The 13,610-nt window shown below is 36.6% G+C and overlaps 1 long non-coding RNA gene across 1 annotated transcript in view; it reads left to right on the top strand.

Annotated features, from left to right (window-relative positions):
• The first annotated feature begins 305 nt into the window (after positions 1 to 305).
• LOC132596768 (uncharacterized) overlaps positions 306 to 13,610 on the top strand; it is a 122,842-nt gene continuing 109,537 nt past the window's right edge. The window contains exons 1-2 of the long non-coding RNA XR_009562771.2: positions 306 to 605; positions 10,534 to 10,617. This is a non-coding gene — a long non-coding RNA (uncharacterized lncRNA). The remainder of the gene's footprint in view (positions 606 to 10,533; positions 10,618 to 13,610) is intronic.

Genomic DNA, 13,610 nt, shown 5'->3' with positions numbered 1-13,610 from the left:
TATTTCTTGTCAATCTTCGTTCACTAATGACACATGAATTGGAAATTAGAACAAAGTAAGTAAAACGAATAGCCAGAAGGTGAGTGTCTGTTTTATTACTCAGAAGAGCTGGGAAATCTGGCCAATTGTTGCCCTATGTGGCTTGAATGACAGTTGTTAAGTTGAAAAAGGGACAGTGTGATGGGAATGCCACTTTAAATCTCAATTACCTCCTCCACTCCAATCAGCTTGGTGGAGCTTTAATGAAGTGCAATTCTCTGTCCTTTTCCTCATACTTCTATCTCTAGAATAAGCCTCACATTCAAGTTTGACAGCAGTACAATCAGTTTTCCATTCATCACTGGCCCTGTTTTAACCCTGCTGAAAAAGGGCCTAATGTACGTGGCAGTGATGGCAATTAGGCAGAAAAGTAATATTAGAAACAGACAAAAGCCTGAGTCTTTTAGCATTACAGGTGTTTTTTTTTTCTTTTTTTTTTTTAGCCTGTTCTAGACATAAAGGAATAGGCAGTGTTGTTAAGTTCCCTTCTTCAGTCTTCTCTTAAGCTGAAAGTCCAACGATTTCAAGATTCAATTAATTAGAGACATGGAGAGCCAAAGAACAAGGTAAAAGCTAAGTTCTTTCTAACTGAAGACACACTTAGTAATTGGCCCCTTATTAAAATGGATATCTTCTGGGTGTATGTTTAATAAGGTTGATAAAAACTCGTCATTTCCTCATTAGGATAGCACATGAATACACTCTGTATGTAGAAAAGAAATCTTAAAGAGAACAAACAGGAAAATATCAATCTGTTCAATATAGGAATGTAAAACATAAAAATTGAAAAGCTTGAGAACTAGAGCTTTTCAGAGATGGGGGATATTAAATGCATTGTGTGTGTGTGTGTGTGTATGTGTGAAAGAATGAGTGTGTAAGCTGAGATTTTTTTTTTAAGGCAAGTCTTGGCTCTTCAGTCAGTTTACCTTGGGATGCAAAATATTTAAGCATTTGAGTTTATAACCTGGATCAATGATAGTTTTTTAAACCATAAAGATGGGTGACACATTTAAATGGCTTTCTCATACGAAAACAAATGCAAGCTTTGAAAATCTATACATTTGTGTCTGTATACATGAGAATCCATGTAATAATCATGCCTGTATCTTTGCACAGAAAAGTCACATATACGTGTTTAGGTACACACGTGTATTGTTTTATCTAATTATATTTGTAAATATGTCCATACTAGAGTATGAATTCTTAGAAAAGATAAAACTTCGTAGATTTTTGTGCATGCATTTAATTGTTATATTAGTTTTCATAACGGTTCTTTCTATGCCAATTTTTAAAAACGTCAGCCAGGTTGGGGTGTTTTTTTGTTTTGTTTTGTTTGATAGATTCCACAGGAACATGTGGCATCGGTGTAAGGATCTTGTTTAAGAGAATGGAGGGTTGGAGGGAAAAAAAAAAAAACAGATGCAGCAATTAGGCGGCTCTTGCTGCTCATTGGGGAGGTGACACAAGTGGGTGATAGTGGCTTTCACCTCTCACACTCCCTTCTCTCCTGCCTGATTCCTAGAACAATCCCTGTCAGAAACACTCTTTGAAAAAGGCTGCATTAGACAATGGCTCTTCACCCTTATTTTACGCTTTAAGTAGTGGAGCAGAATGCTGTAAGGGGCTGAAAACAAGGCGTAATCTGAGAAAGACGCGCAGGCATTGTTATAACTGTGAAAACCAGAAGAGCCCCTTTCAGAGCCGTGACTGAAAGTGCTCGGAAGACCTTTAGTCCTTTGCACTCTCCCAATCACCAATTAGACAAACATTAACATCAATTAAGCTGTTATACGGCACAGGTTCCATATAATTACCTTAATGGGTTGACGCTTTCTTTAGCAGCAATTTCTTAAACAAACTTCATCTTTTGTGCAACAGGCTAAGAAAATTTTCAGCAGGGAGCATTTCCTTTTGTCAAGTTTTCTAAAGAGACAGCTGAATTGTTCTATTTAACAACAAACACCTTCACTAAGGACCCTCGTCTTGTCCCCGTTCCCACCACATTTGACTACTAGGCTCAAAGCTTATTAACCATCAGAGACAAAAAACGGACTGGCCAGGGGAGCCCAGACACATGCAGGGCGGGCAGTACACAAAGGACCAGTGAGTCTGGCACCGGTTTGCAAGCAGACCCTTGGAGAAAGCACCAATTGAATTAGTTGCCTATTTAGTATCCAAAGCGCCAGATCCGTCCTTACCAAAAGCACAAAGAAAATGAAATAGAAAAACAGGATCTTGCTCATAAAACAAGACAAATCTGTCTAATTTATTTTGTACCAGTAAGTGCTAATTAAATGCAAGCTACTCAGATTCTTCCTGTTCCTGCCTCACCTAATTCGCTTAGAATCACGACAATGCCAGTCTGATTTTTCCCCCTGTTTAACAAACATTCATTTGAAATGTACTCAAATACAGCTATAAAAATACAACCCTTATATCACTTCTATTTTTATTTTATATAAAGTCCATGTGTTTTTACTCTGTTGTGAAATTATTTGGGGGGAGGGAAAAAGCTCTTGGCAGAAACAAGTCCTTAAACTATCCTTGTGCATCATAAGGAATAAACAACTTGAGATGCATATAATGAACTATAATTGTTTCTCCCCCCACCCCCCAGGGTTGGAATAATGTATGTAACCAAATTTCACAGCAATTCATGAAAAGTCAGAAGCGTATCTCTTCTATCTACAGTTTTAAAAGCAGACCATGGTAAAAAAACAAAAACATAAACTATCTATCTATCTATCTATATATATATATATACATACATACATACACACTAAATACTTAAACCAAAATCTTTAAAATGCTTTTCCTTACCCCCATCCTCCCCCCACCCCCATCTCTCTCTTTTTTTTCCTGTCTTTCTTTCACATTCCTACTGCTCATTTTCACATACCTGACTATAACAATATCCTCCAGAGTAGGCAGTTCATTTTACATCTTTAAGGTCAGGGCTTGGGCTCCAAAGACAAGTGTTTGTTCCTTTTAGTCCTGCCCTTGTAAACTCCCAACACCTCTTTGGGTCAAAAGCTCAAGGCCACAAAATTAGAAGATGAAGATGAATTTATGTTTAGATTTTTAACCTCAGGCCACTATTGCCCATGACCAGAGGATTTTACAGGGAAAGAGTTCTAGAACAGAAACATGTACAGTTACAAAATAATTGTTCTCTATAGTATTGCCAAGAATTAACATTTGAAAAAACATGCATATGCCAGAGATCAATTTATCTACAATATCTAATCTGTAATATATCTACTGAAGAGCTTTATAATCATAAAATTAAGTTTACCCTTTCTTAAACTTCTGCCTTTGTAAACTTAATATATATGGTGATGTTCTCCATTCCAATGTTTGTCTATAAGTTATTAGAAATGATTCTTTTCGACTCAGTTTCTAATTTTCGTTCACATTGATCTGGTTAAAAAATGTATTTTGAGGCTTCCTGGATTGCTACGTTGGTGCCTTACGACATCACTTTAAATACGAAATTGTTTTACTCTTATTTTCTTCATTGGTTATTGCTGTCTGCTGTAGCACAAATACAGCTACAAACTGGGGATGTCGCAAATAAATGTGGAAGCCCAAGTAAAAAGTTTCCATGACTGAATTTTCTCAGACTGGAGTTCAGCCACTGATGATACAGTAGGAACATGTAAGATTGTATTAGGAGAGGCCTGAAAAGAGATCATGGTAGATATCCTTATAACATTTACTTTATAATTAAAGAAGCATTAATCTTTAAAAAAAATCTATTTCTTTGTAAAGCACCACCTGAGAATTATACAAATTTGTATCCTTCTTAGAACGTTTACATATGACAGATATAATTGGGTGTAATAAGGAGGGACAGGATGCCAGGTGGCAAAGTCACCTCTGTAACCACAAAGAAAATGTGTGCAGAATCTGAGGTACCTTCTCCTAATTTCTAGTATTAGAGATGAATCTGTGATGTATAAATGGGTTTTTTTCCATTCAACATATGAGGCAAAGATCTGAATAAAGTAAATTTTCACTTTTTTGACACCCGTATCAAGCTGAAAACACCTCAATCAACTGTTGGATGGATTTGGCATAATTATTGATACACTTTGCAGGATTTTAAGAGTGAGGGTTCAGTGCTCACATACTGCATTTGAAACTAACACAACTTATCAAGTAGAGTTCTGACATGTGTGACTCTTAGTATCATTTTGGAAGTAAAATAACCTGTCAGATTTTAAATGTGTTAACAACTGGATGGTTAAGTGGCAGGGACACGAAGAGAGGACGTGGGCTTGGTTTGAGATTTTGTTCTGGAGTCACTGACTGCCAGCCTGGAAGTCGTCACAAAAGTTTTCCCCCAAGGGTTCTGAACAAAAATTCTATAGCAGAATAAATAAACTACTACGCAGATTATCTTAACTAGCATCTGCAATCTTCCTTACAATAGCCATTTATTGATGTCTTTCCAAATACATTAGAAGTGGCAGAGGATTTATTTCGCCTTTGAAAAGTAGGTATAACCATTCACTCATTCAACAAATATTTAAGTTTCTCTTATGTGCCAGGCATTCTTTTCTAAGTACATTATCAAAGTCAAATAGACAAAATGCCTAACATCGTATTATTGGAGATGTCTTAACTTTAAATGGATTAAAGCAACTTATATAGAACATGTAGACCAAAAAAGTCTACTTCTCTCAGACTTTGTACAACTTTCTATCCTGATTAATTTATGTCTGGGGCCTGACACACAGTAGATGCTTCAAGTATGGTGCTCTGCTAATCTCTCCACGCTCCAACTCCAGTTGATGTTTTGTGTGTGCGAAACTATCTAGCAGAAAGAAATCCTCTGACCACGGCCATCATTCATTTGCATTAGTCTCATTGCCATCTATGACAGTGATTTATTTTAAGGGGCCGTAATACATTTTTTTGTTTGATTTCAAAATATGTTTTCCTTATTCTTTCCATCACTCACAGTCCTTCTGGAAAAAAGTAGGAGGGCAGTGTATATGGGGTAGGGTAGGTGGGCGGTATTGAGAGATGGCTCAGCATTTATTTTTGAAGTTAGAGCTTAAATGATTTGCGTATGTATGTGTATGTTATACTTCAGAATGAATTGGAGTCTCCCAAAATGACAGTTAGAGATTGTGGCTCTTCAAGGAAAAAATAATAACCTAGGCTAAAAATGATTTCCCCTTTAAGAACAGGGAGTCAGTCAGCACCCATATTGCTGAGCGTCTATGGTGCTGAGCAATGCTCTGGTACCACTGGAACTAGGGCAGAAATAGGGAAGTACTCAAAAGAGATACAAGTGAGATTGAAAATTTCTTCTGAAGGAATTCAGAACCCAGGGTCTGGACTGCCATTGCATGTTTATTTCCTATCTCTTGACAGTTTCCTGCTTCTTGAGGAAATTTTGGCCATCCATTTATGCTGAAAGTTGGTGTTTTAAGTCCCTTTTCAACCATGAAGAACCATGATATCTATGGTTCATAATTACTTAAAAAAATAGATGACAATCATTACATGAAGTTTATCTAAAGGGAAATAAGGCCTGGAAACATTCACGTAAGGGCAGAAAATAATTTCATGCCAAAATTGATGCCCTTGACTTCTACTAAATTTCAATCACTGTATCTGTATCTATGTTTAGATTTATATCCATTTAGATGATCTCTCTTTTGTCTACCTATCTATCCTGGATTATTATAATAAAAAGGTACCTTCTATTAAAGTTAATATATGAAAAATGTACTCTTGATTAAACATAATGGTAGACTGTAATCATTAAGTAAGTGGGATATCCACACACATACACTGACAAATACAAAGAAGTAGTCTTACTGCTGAGATATTTGGAAATGCTAATATATTTCTAGTACTTCAAATATTCTAAATATACATAGATATAAAGGGGCAAGCCCTTAGAACCCCAGGGAGGGAGGTAAGCATTTTTATTCAAAATGTTGAGGATAAAATGAGAAGGCAAAGCCTGCAGTAAACACACAAATAAATATCTCATTTGAAATTCCTTCCCCACAGTATTTCATAGTTTCCATTAGTGAAAGGAAGGTTCTTATTGCAAAGGGTATTTTTTAAAGCTACTTACTTACACGTGCACCTTATTTTTATGATCCCTGAATCAGATACATTTTATAAACCTTTCACCTTTACCCAAGCTCTTCTGTAAGAGCTATACTGTGTAAAGAGGAACCCTCAGTATATTAGATTTGGAACATACTTTGTGTTTAACCTAATTCTTCCATGTTTCCAATTGTGTTCCTCTTTCTATCTGGAGTAAGAATGCAATGAAAACCTGGGGAATCATTTTTTTTAATACATCAAAATTGTGCTTCATCTTTCTAATGTAATATTTAAAACCCAAACACTATTGAAATCAATTTATCAACAATCAATCCTGGATGTTTTTGTGCTTTCTTTCCAAAATGCAAACATGTTTCTGCTCTCAGATGGAGTATTGCGAATGTGCCAAGTACTCTTTCATCCTCATGAAACTAAAAAAAAAAAAAGTCTTCATGGCCCAGTTCTTAAAGATCCTATATAATGTTGGGCTTTTGGATGTTGGCGGGGGCAGGTGGTCAGGAAAGTTCACCTGATTTATTGGCTTCCCATTTAGTTAACTTGGTATGGCCTAAATTCCTCAGAGTTTCTAAAGCTACCCTGTCGTGTGTGATCTTTTTAATGGTTCAGCCTGGTTAACAAACACTGTTTCCGTATTGTGCATCCCTGTCTATAGCAGAGGCCAAAGGCTTTCATTCAAACTCTGGAAAGTTTCCTCCTCATTTGCAGGTGGTGGTGTAAACAGGGGGAAGAAGATTAGGGGTGTGTCATGGGCCATGTCATGCCCCAGTGCCCCTCGTTCTCTCTTTATGGCAAAGGAGTGACAAGAGAAGACTAGGAGACTTGAGGGTTCATGCAAGAGAATGTGGACCAGGGTGGTATGAGTAGGGAAGATGAAACAGTAATGGTCAAAGTGAAATGAGGGAATATTGGAAAATTAGGTAAGAAAAATAGGCACAACCAAAAGGGCCCCTGGAGCCTCTGTATACACAGCTTGTTTGTTTTGCTTTTTACAAGGCGTTATGAAAAATGTGCATTAGGTCAATTAGAGGCATACCAAATTTTAAAAAGGAAAGAAAGAGGGTGAATACTCTTCTCCTTTATAACCCCCTGCCCTTATTATTTTGGTACAATGCCTCAGGAAAGGATTATGACACAGTGGCCTTGCTTTTTATAAAGGTATCATCTTTTCTTACATAAATATTAACTACATTTGGCTTTTTGGGTGTCACACAATTAGCAAATTAGTCAGTCACTAAGAGTATTCATCTAGGTTTTGTAACACTTTCCCCACCTTAATTGTAGAATATTACATGCCAAGGGGAAAAATTGCCTTCTTTCTTATTGCACTCATTGAAATCCCTTCTCTTAATGCTAGGCTCTGGAGTTATAGTGGCAGTCAGTTCTGTCATCAGAATATCAGCACTTTGAATGGAATTTTGAAAATTACAAAGACTGCATGCGAGGGCATTATAGCAGAATCGATCATTCTCTCCATACGATAAATGCACTCTCACTTTGAAGCCTATGCATTTCCTTTAATATAGTCCCCCTTTCAGTTCAATTGATTGCATTTATTACAAGTGGGAGACAAATTAGAAACTTCCTTGAAGGTTTCAGATCTTTTGTGCACGATATCTGTGAGAAAGAGAAGGATTTTTTTTTCTGTTAAAGGACCTCATAAATATATGAGATTTAGTGAATTGAGCTTATATTCTAAGAAGTAAAACAAACAGTTCATCTGCACTTGCGTGGACAAGTATGAAATACAATATCCATGTCCAAGAGAATCCAGAAGTATAATTGAGGGCTTTTAATTCCATGTTCAAAGTATCCTAATTCTAATATAGTATACTTCCAAAATGCAGTATTCCAAGTATGACATTCAGATAGGCCCAGATGCGGTATTATAATTCTCTGGAACAGTCGTGTTGAAGATTTGCCGAAGGACTGTCTGTAGACTTTGACCAATGAATCTTGGGTTTTTTGAAGTTGAGGTAGAGGCCATTTTATTTTAGTCCATTTCTTCTAGACTTTCATGATTTGCCTATTGGGAAAAAGTATCAATTCTTCAGCAAATCCAAGAGCTCCGCCAGAGGGAATCAATTTTCTATTACTAGTGGCTAGGGGGTGCTCAAGAGAAGCCCTGTATGCCATTCCTGGAGAGCTGTAGGATGACTTGAACACAGTCTGTAGTGTTTTGTTCGTTGCATCTGTTAATAGAGTTGTACAATGTAATGTCATTTTTTTGAGTTGAGTATTCAGCACCTGGAATCACCCTGCATTGGTAATGAGACCTTGCATAAGGACCTTCTCTTAGAGAGGAGCTGGCACTGTAGAAAATAGTCTTAGAAGTTCATGCATTTCTATCTGTTTCTCCGAACATGGGTGGTTCTTTACTTGTCAGGTTATTAATCCTCTACTTAATATCACACTCAAACCGAAACCTAATTATATGAGTCCAGAACCACAGCATAATATTATGAAGACAAGTGCATGTAATATTTAAAGTCCCAGTGGTAGTTTTAAAGGTTTATGTAACTTGGAATCACCATTTTGAATATTATTGGTAAAATTATGAAAAGCAGTTCTAGGATCAAAACACAATGGCATGTTAATTTCATAGTGAAATGTGATCCTGCAACTGTAATTAATATTATCCATCTCAATAGCTGTGGGTCATTATATAGTTTAATTCAATTATTCTTGATTAAATAGAGTTAAGCTATTGTAGGTATCGGTTAACATAATTTATGGCAAGTTACAGTGGATAGATTTATTAAAGATATATAGTGAGAAATATTTCACTTATATTTACACTAGCTCAGTTTTAGAATTTAAAGATCATAATCTGCTCTGCTCTGGCAGCACATACACATACACACGCACGCACCCTGTGGTTAGTTTATTTCTTGCTACTTTTACAATCAGTTACTGCTTTGGTGAAAGCTTAAAGCTTAATCCATTAAGAGCCATTCAGAACAAAACAAACAAACAAAGCTTTAACCACTTCAGTGACAACAGTGCAGAACCAACAAGCAGCCTTCTTAGAAAAACCCTTGCCATTTTAGGATCAATAGCCTCACACAGGATGCTCCTAAGTGATGAAAGCTAGAACATTTGTGCTGCCAGGTTTTGGAGAATAAAACAAAACACAAAAGTGTCTGGGAAAGATAATTTGATAAGTTTAGTTTGGAAATACCCATGTAGTCCAGAGGGCTGACTTAAGTCCTAGCAGCACTCAGGAAACAAACTAAACCTCACTTTGGGCTGAAATCTTTACCTTTGTGTCTTGAGAGTAGAAACAGTTAAAATATCTTTTAGTCTTTCTCCAAGTTCTGCTACTTACAGCTTTATTATTACTACTTCTAATTAGTGTAAGTGAATATCCATCTATCCATCCATCCATCTATTTCTTTGAAAACAAATCTGATCTAATATCTTTACATTAACATATTTAGAAGAATGTTACAGTCCACTAAATTCAAGGCTATAGTTTAACAATAAAACTAACATACATTCATATATGAGAGGAGCAAAAACAAACATTTTTTCCCCCACAAGATTAAAAGCCTGATCATTTCCTTTTAGAATTATTCCATTGTATATTATCCTTTGTGAAAAACCCATTAGCTTCTTTTATACATCCTTGAGTCTTAAATAATACACCAGTGCTGCAGAATATGTTTCATGGAAAAAAAAAAAATCTACTGTCATTCCATAGAATAAAAAAAGGCCTCCTACATCTTTTGTATTCATCACATTATCCTTTTCAGTTTCACAAAACAATCTTAAGTACTGTATCTCCAGTAGTTATAGTTTTTAAGATACCTTTACGTTTATAGTTAATTATAAACTCAGTAATGAAATAGGAGTATTATTTATTATTTATCTCAAAATGTCAGCTGGTTAGACTTTACCCACACATTATCTGGAGGCATTAAATTATATACCTTCATAGGTAGTCAACAGACACTGTTGGGATTTCCTGCAGTATGTTTACAAGCTAATTTGTTTACCGAATATTGTCTACTCGTTTACATTGCTGCCTTTTTTTTTTAAAGCAGATCCTCACTGAAGAAATAGACTTAATATTAGAAACTTATAAAAGAAATCTAAAAAGATTTTTAAAAATAAGCATCAGATCAAAAGCAGAATGATCTCTTTGCTGAAATGTTATCAAATAACATTGACCGTCAACATTTCATAGACTAAAGAAATAAATTACCCTGCAATACCATTAAAATGCATGATTTTCCTGTGTGTCAGGAATGCTGTGCAGTTTTGTCTGGATTCATTAAGGCTCTCGCTGCCTAAGTGCGTTGCCAACCGGGATGTGGGTGGCTGTAATGGCAGCCTGTAGGTTTGTATGGAAAACAAGTATGGCACTGTGAAAAAAAAAAATCCTTCTCTCACCCTCAGATACCTGTACGGAGAGCTCCGGAGGCATTTCCATAGGCTCATTGTCAAGTAAATGTTAAAGCCCCCATTCACTGGGAAGCAAAGGTAAGTCTGAAAAATGCATTGAGGGAAGTGGAAAGGGGGTGTCGGTGGGGGTGAAATCACCTAGCATTGAAGCAGCCTAACCAAGTGACAGACACGTAGACAACTCTGATGCTGCCAGAACAACACTCTGCACAGCCCACCAGCAAGCAATTTGTCACTGCGACAAGAATATCCTCCGCAATTTGGCATCAGGGTCCTTGGACAGCCAACTGTGCCTGTACAGCACGAGACGTGCTATTCGGCAACAGGGAAGATGGGAACCAAGGTTCTCGTTATTATGTCCTAATGTGTTATTTTATGAAAAACATATCTTTTGTCATGATCAACATAGAGATAGAACAGTAGTAATTGATAATAACTGGGGGCAATTAAGACAACAAATTGGGAAAATTATGGTCTGGTATGTTTTTGAGGTACCCTGTGTAGTGAGAAGATTTCAGGATGTTTGCTTGATTGGTCTGGTATTTTATGGCATACTCCCACAGTGTTTCATAGAAATAATGAGTCCATAGGTGCAAGAATGAACTGGCAAGATTTTTGGTAGTAAACCATTTGCTTTTAGCAGAACATACTCTTTGCTTTTAGCCTTTATGTGTTTGTATATGGCGTGTTGATTAATATGTCGCTGAGTGCAAATCCTTTCTTGCTGGTATGATTTGAAATAGGACAAAGAATTCAAGGTAAGTTGGGTTATAAATGTGCAAAGGAAAGACCCTTTACTCTTTACATTGCTACCCTGGTAATCTATTATAAAAGTGCAGTAAAGGAGAGAAGCCAGGGGCATAGGATAAAGGTATCTGATAAATAAGCAAGTAGTGTTCCCCTTGCCAATTACTTGGCATCTTGCTTTGTAATTAATGCCACAGTAATGAAAAAAAGTGGTAGGCACGAAGATTGGGCCTTTTGTGCATTCTATACAGAACCAAACACTCATAAAAATCTAGCTCAAAGCTAGCCTAGTTTGGCTCTCTCCACAATCAAAACTTACTAGAGAATTAGAACAGTCTCATAGGGTGTGTGTGTGTGTATGTGTTGTGATGTATTATATAAGAGTGACATCAGGCAATTGTGGTATTGCTGTCTCCATTACACAGACAAGGGTGTCCTTCATTCCCTAGACATGATGGAAGCTTGTACCCATTCTGCCAGGATCTAACATCATGGTATCTATTATGTTGTTCACTAGTTGTCCTGTGAAACACTTAACTGCTGCTTAAGTGGCTATGATAACTGCCTTGCAATGCCTGGTGAATTTCCCAGTGGCTTGTACATTTGTGCTCTATGGGAACCAGGAAATTCTAAAACTACTAAAAGTTATATAATAGTGAAAGTGATAACACTAACAGTCATTTTTAAGAAGTAGGAGAGAATATTATTTAGGCAATTTTGATATCATTTGAAATACAGTACAAGTTTCAAAACTATCCAGCTAATATTATAGCAGTATTCCTTAAACATGTATTTCCTCTAGCTATCCACATAAACTGGATAGTAAAGGATGGTTTGTGGTTGTGGAGGTTGAAGAAAGAGATGTTTAATTGTGAGACTTGGAAATGGTGTTAGGGGTGGAGTATGTCGACTAGCTGCGTTTGCCCATGGTTAAATGAAAAGGCCCAAGATTTATATCCTTTTAGGGGTAAGGTACAAAGAAAAGGGAGAACAGAGAGGCATGTGAAGAGAGAATGTTCGAGGCTGGAGGGTACAAAATACAGTGGAGACCATAAAGAAAACTAACCCCTACTTTTCTAAGCTTTGCGTGGGGTGTTTTCTTTGCAACTCCCATTAACGTCAATGGGAACCACGCAGCTAAAACCCTGTGTAACTCTTTGACAATTTACTTCCTAGTGTCTGAAAAAGAGTACTACCTACTAAGGGCAATTTACTCATTTTAGTTTGTGCCTCTCATACAAAGATGAACTTGATGGCACATAGCAGGAGGAAAAAGAGAGACTGCATTTAAGATTTTTGTTATTGCAAAAGAAATCATCATTGAAAAATGTCGCCTAAACTCTCACCTTGTTTAGCAACAACAATAAACAGAGAAAAGCAATCCAGTGAAAGAATATGAAAAGAAGTATGAACTTGATTACAGGAAAAATGGTGATCGTTAGTATGAGTTGTTTTTTTTTTCCCCCCCTTTTAAACTCTCAAACTCTGAACACAATCGCAGGATAATAAGAATAGAGGACAATTCTTAAGACACCAAATTGAACCTCTTGATTACTTGCTTTTTCCCATGCACCTCAAACTGTACATATGTAAATATAGCTATGATATCCTTCCAAAATCTTTAATAAAACAAATATAGTGAAGGGGGGTTACATAGGGTTCTTGTTGTAAGTAGTAGAAATATAGAAAAAAAAGACAGTATTTATCCTGCTGTAAGCAATAACTGAATAAATACACTGTACACTCTATATAATATTTTTAAGAGCCATAGAATGTGCATGTTAAAAAAGTGCATGTCATTTGTAATCTCTTTCATGAACTTTGAAGTCAGAAAACTAACATTAGCTTTAAAAAGTATTTTTATTATAGGCTGTATATTTCTTTACCCCGAAATGAAGTGTCTATTTAGGTTACGGCTTTCCTGATATAATTCTTTATAACTGCACAACCATATAATAAGCTTATCAGGGCTGAAGATACGGCTCCTGTGTTTTTCTGAGTCCCTTCTCTGTGATTTGTTTTGTAACTTATCCTTTGGAGGGTGAAGAAGTAAGACCCTACCTGGCTCTGCTTTTTAGTGCATGGAGCAGAGACACATCTATTAACAACTGCCTAGGCAGGTTGATTACTGGGCAATATAATTTCTCAGTTTTTACATGTAAATGAGTGCTTCTCGCCATGGACCTAGCTTGTGCTTCAATTTAGGTAAGCATACTGCTGCAGCAGCTTTGAAACCATTTCTCTCTGATTGTACCAATTATCAGATCCTGAACTTTACCATCAGGAAAAGTCATAGCTCCACATTTATGAATGCCTGGCTTTTG

Source organism: Globicephala melas, chromosome 2 (genome assembly GCF_963455315.2).
Source record: "Globicephala melas chromosome 2, mGloMel1.2, whole genome shotgun sequence".
NCBI lineage: Eukaryota > Metazoa > Chordata > Mammalia > Artiodactyla > Delphinidae > Globicephala > Globicephala melas.
The sequence above is the reverse complement of the archived record's forward strand: the minus strand, read 5'-3'. Positions and strand labels throughout refer to the sequence as shown.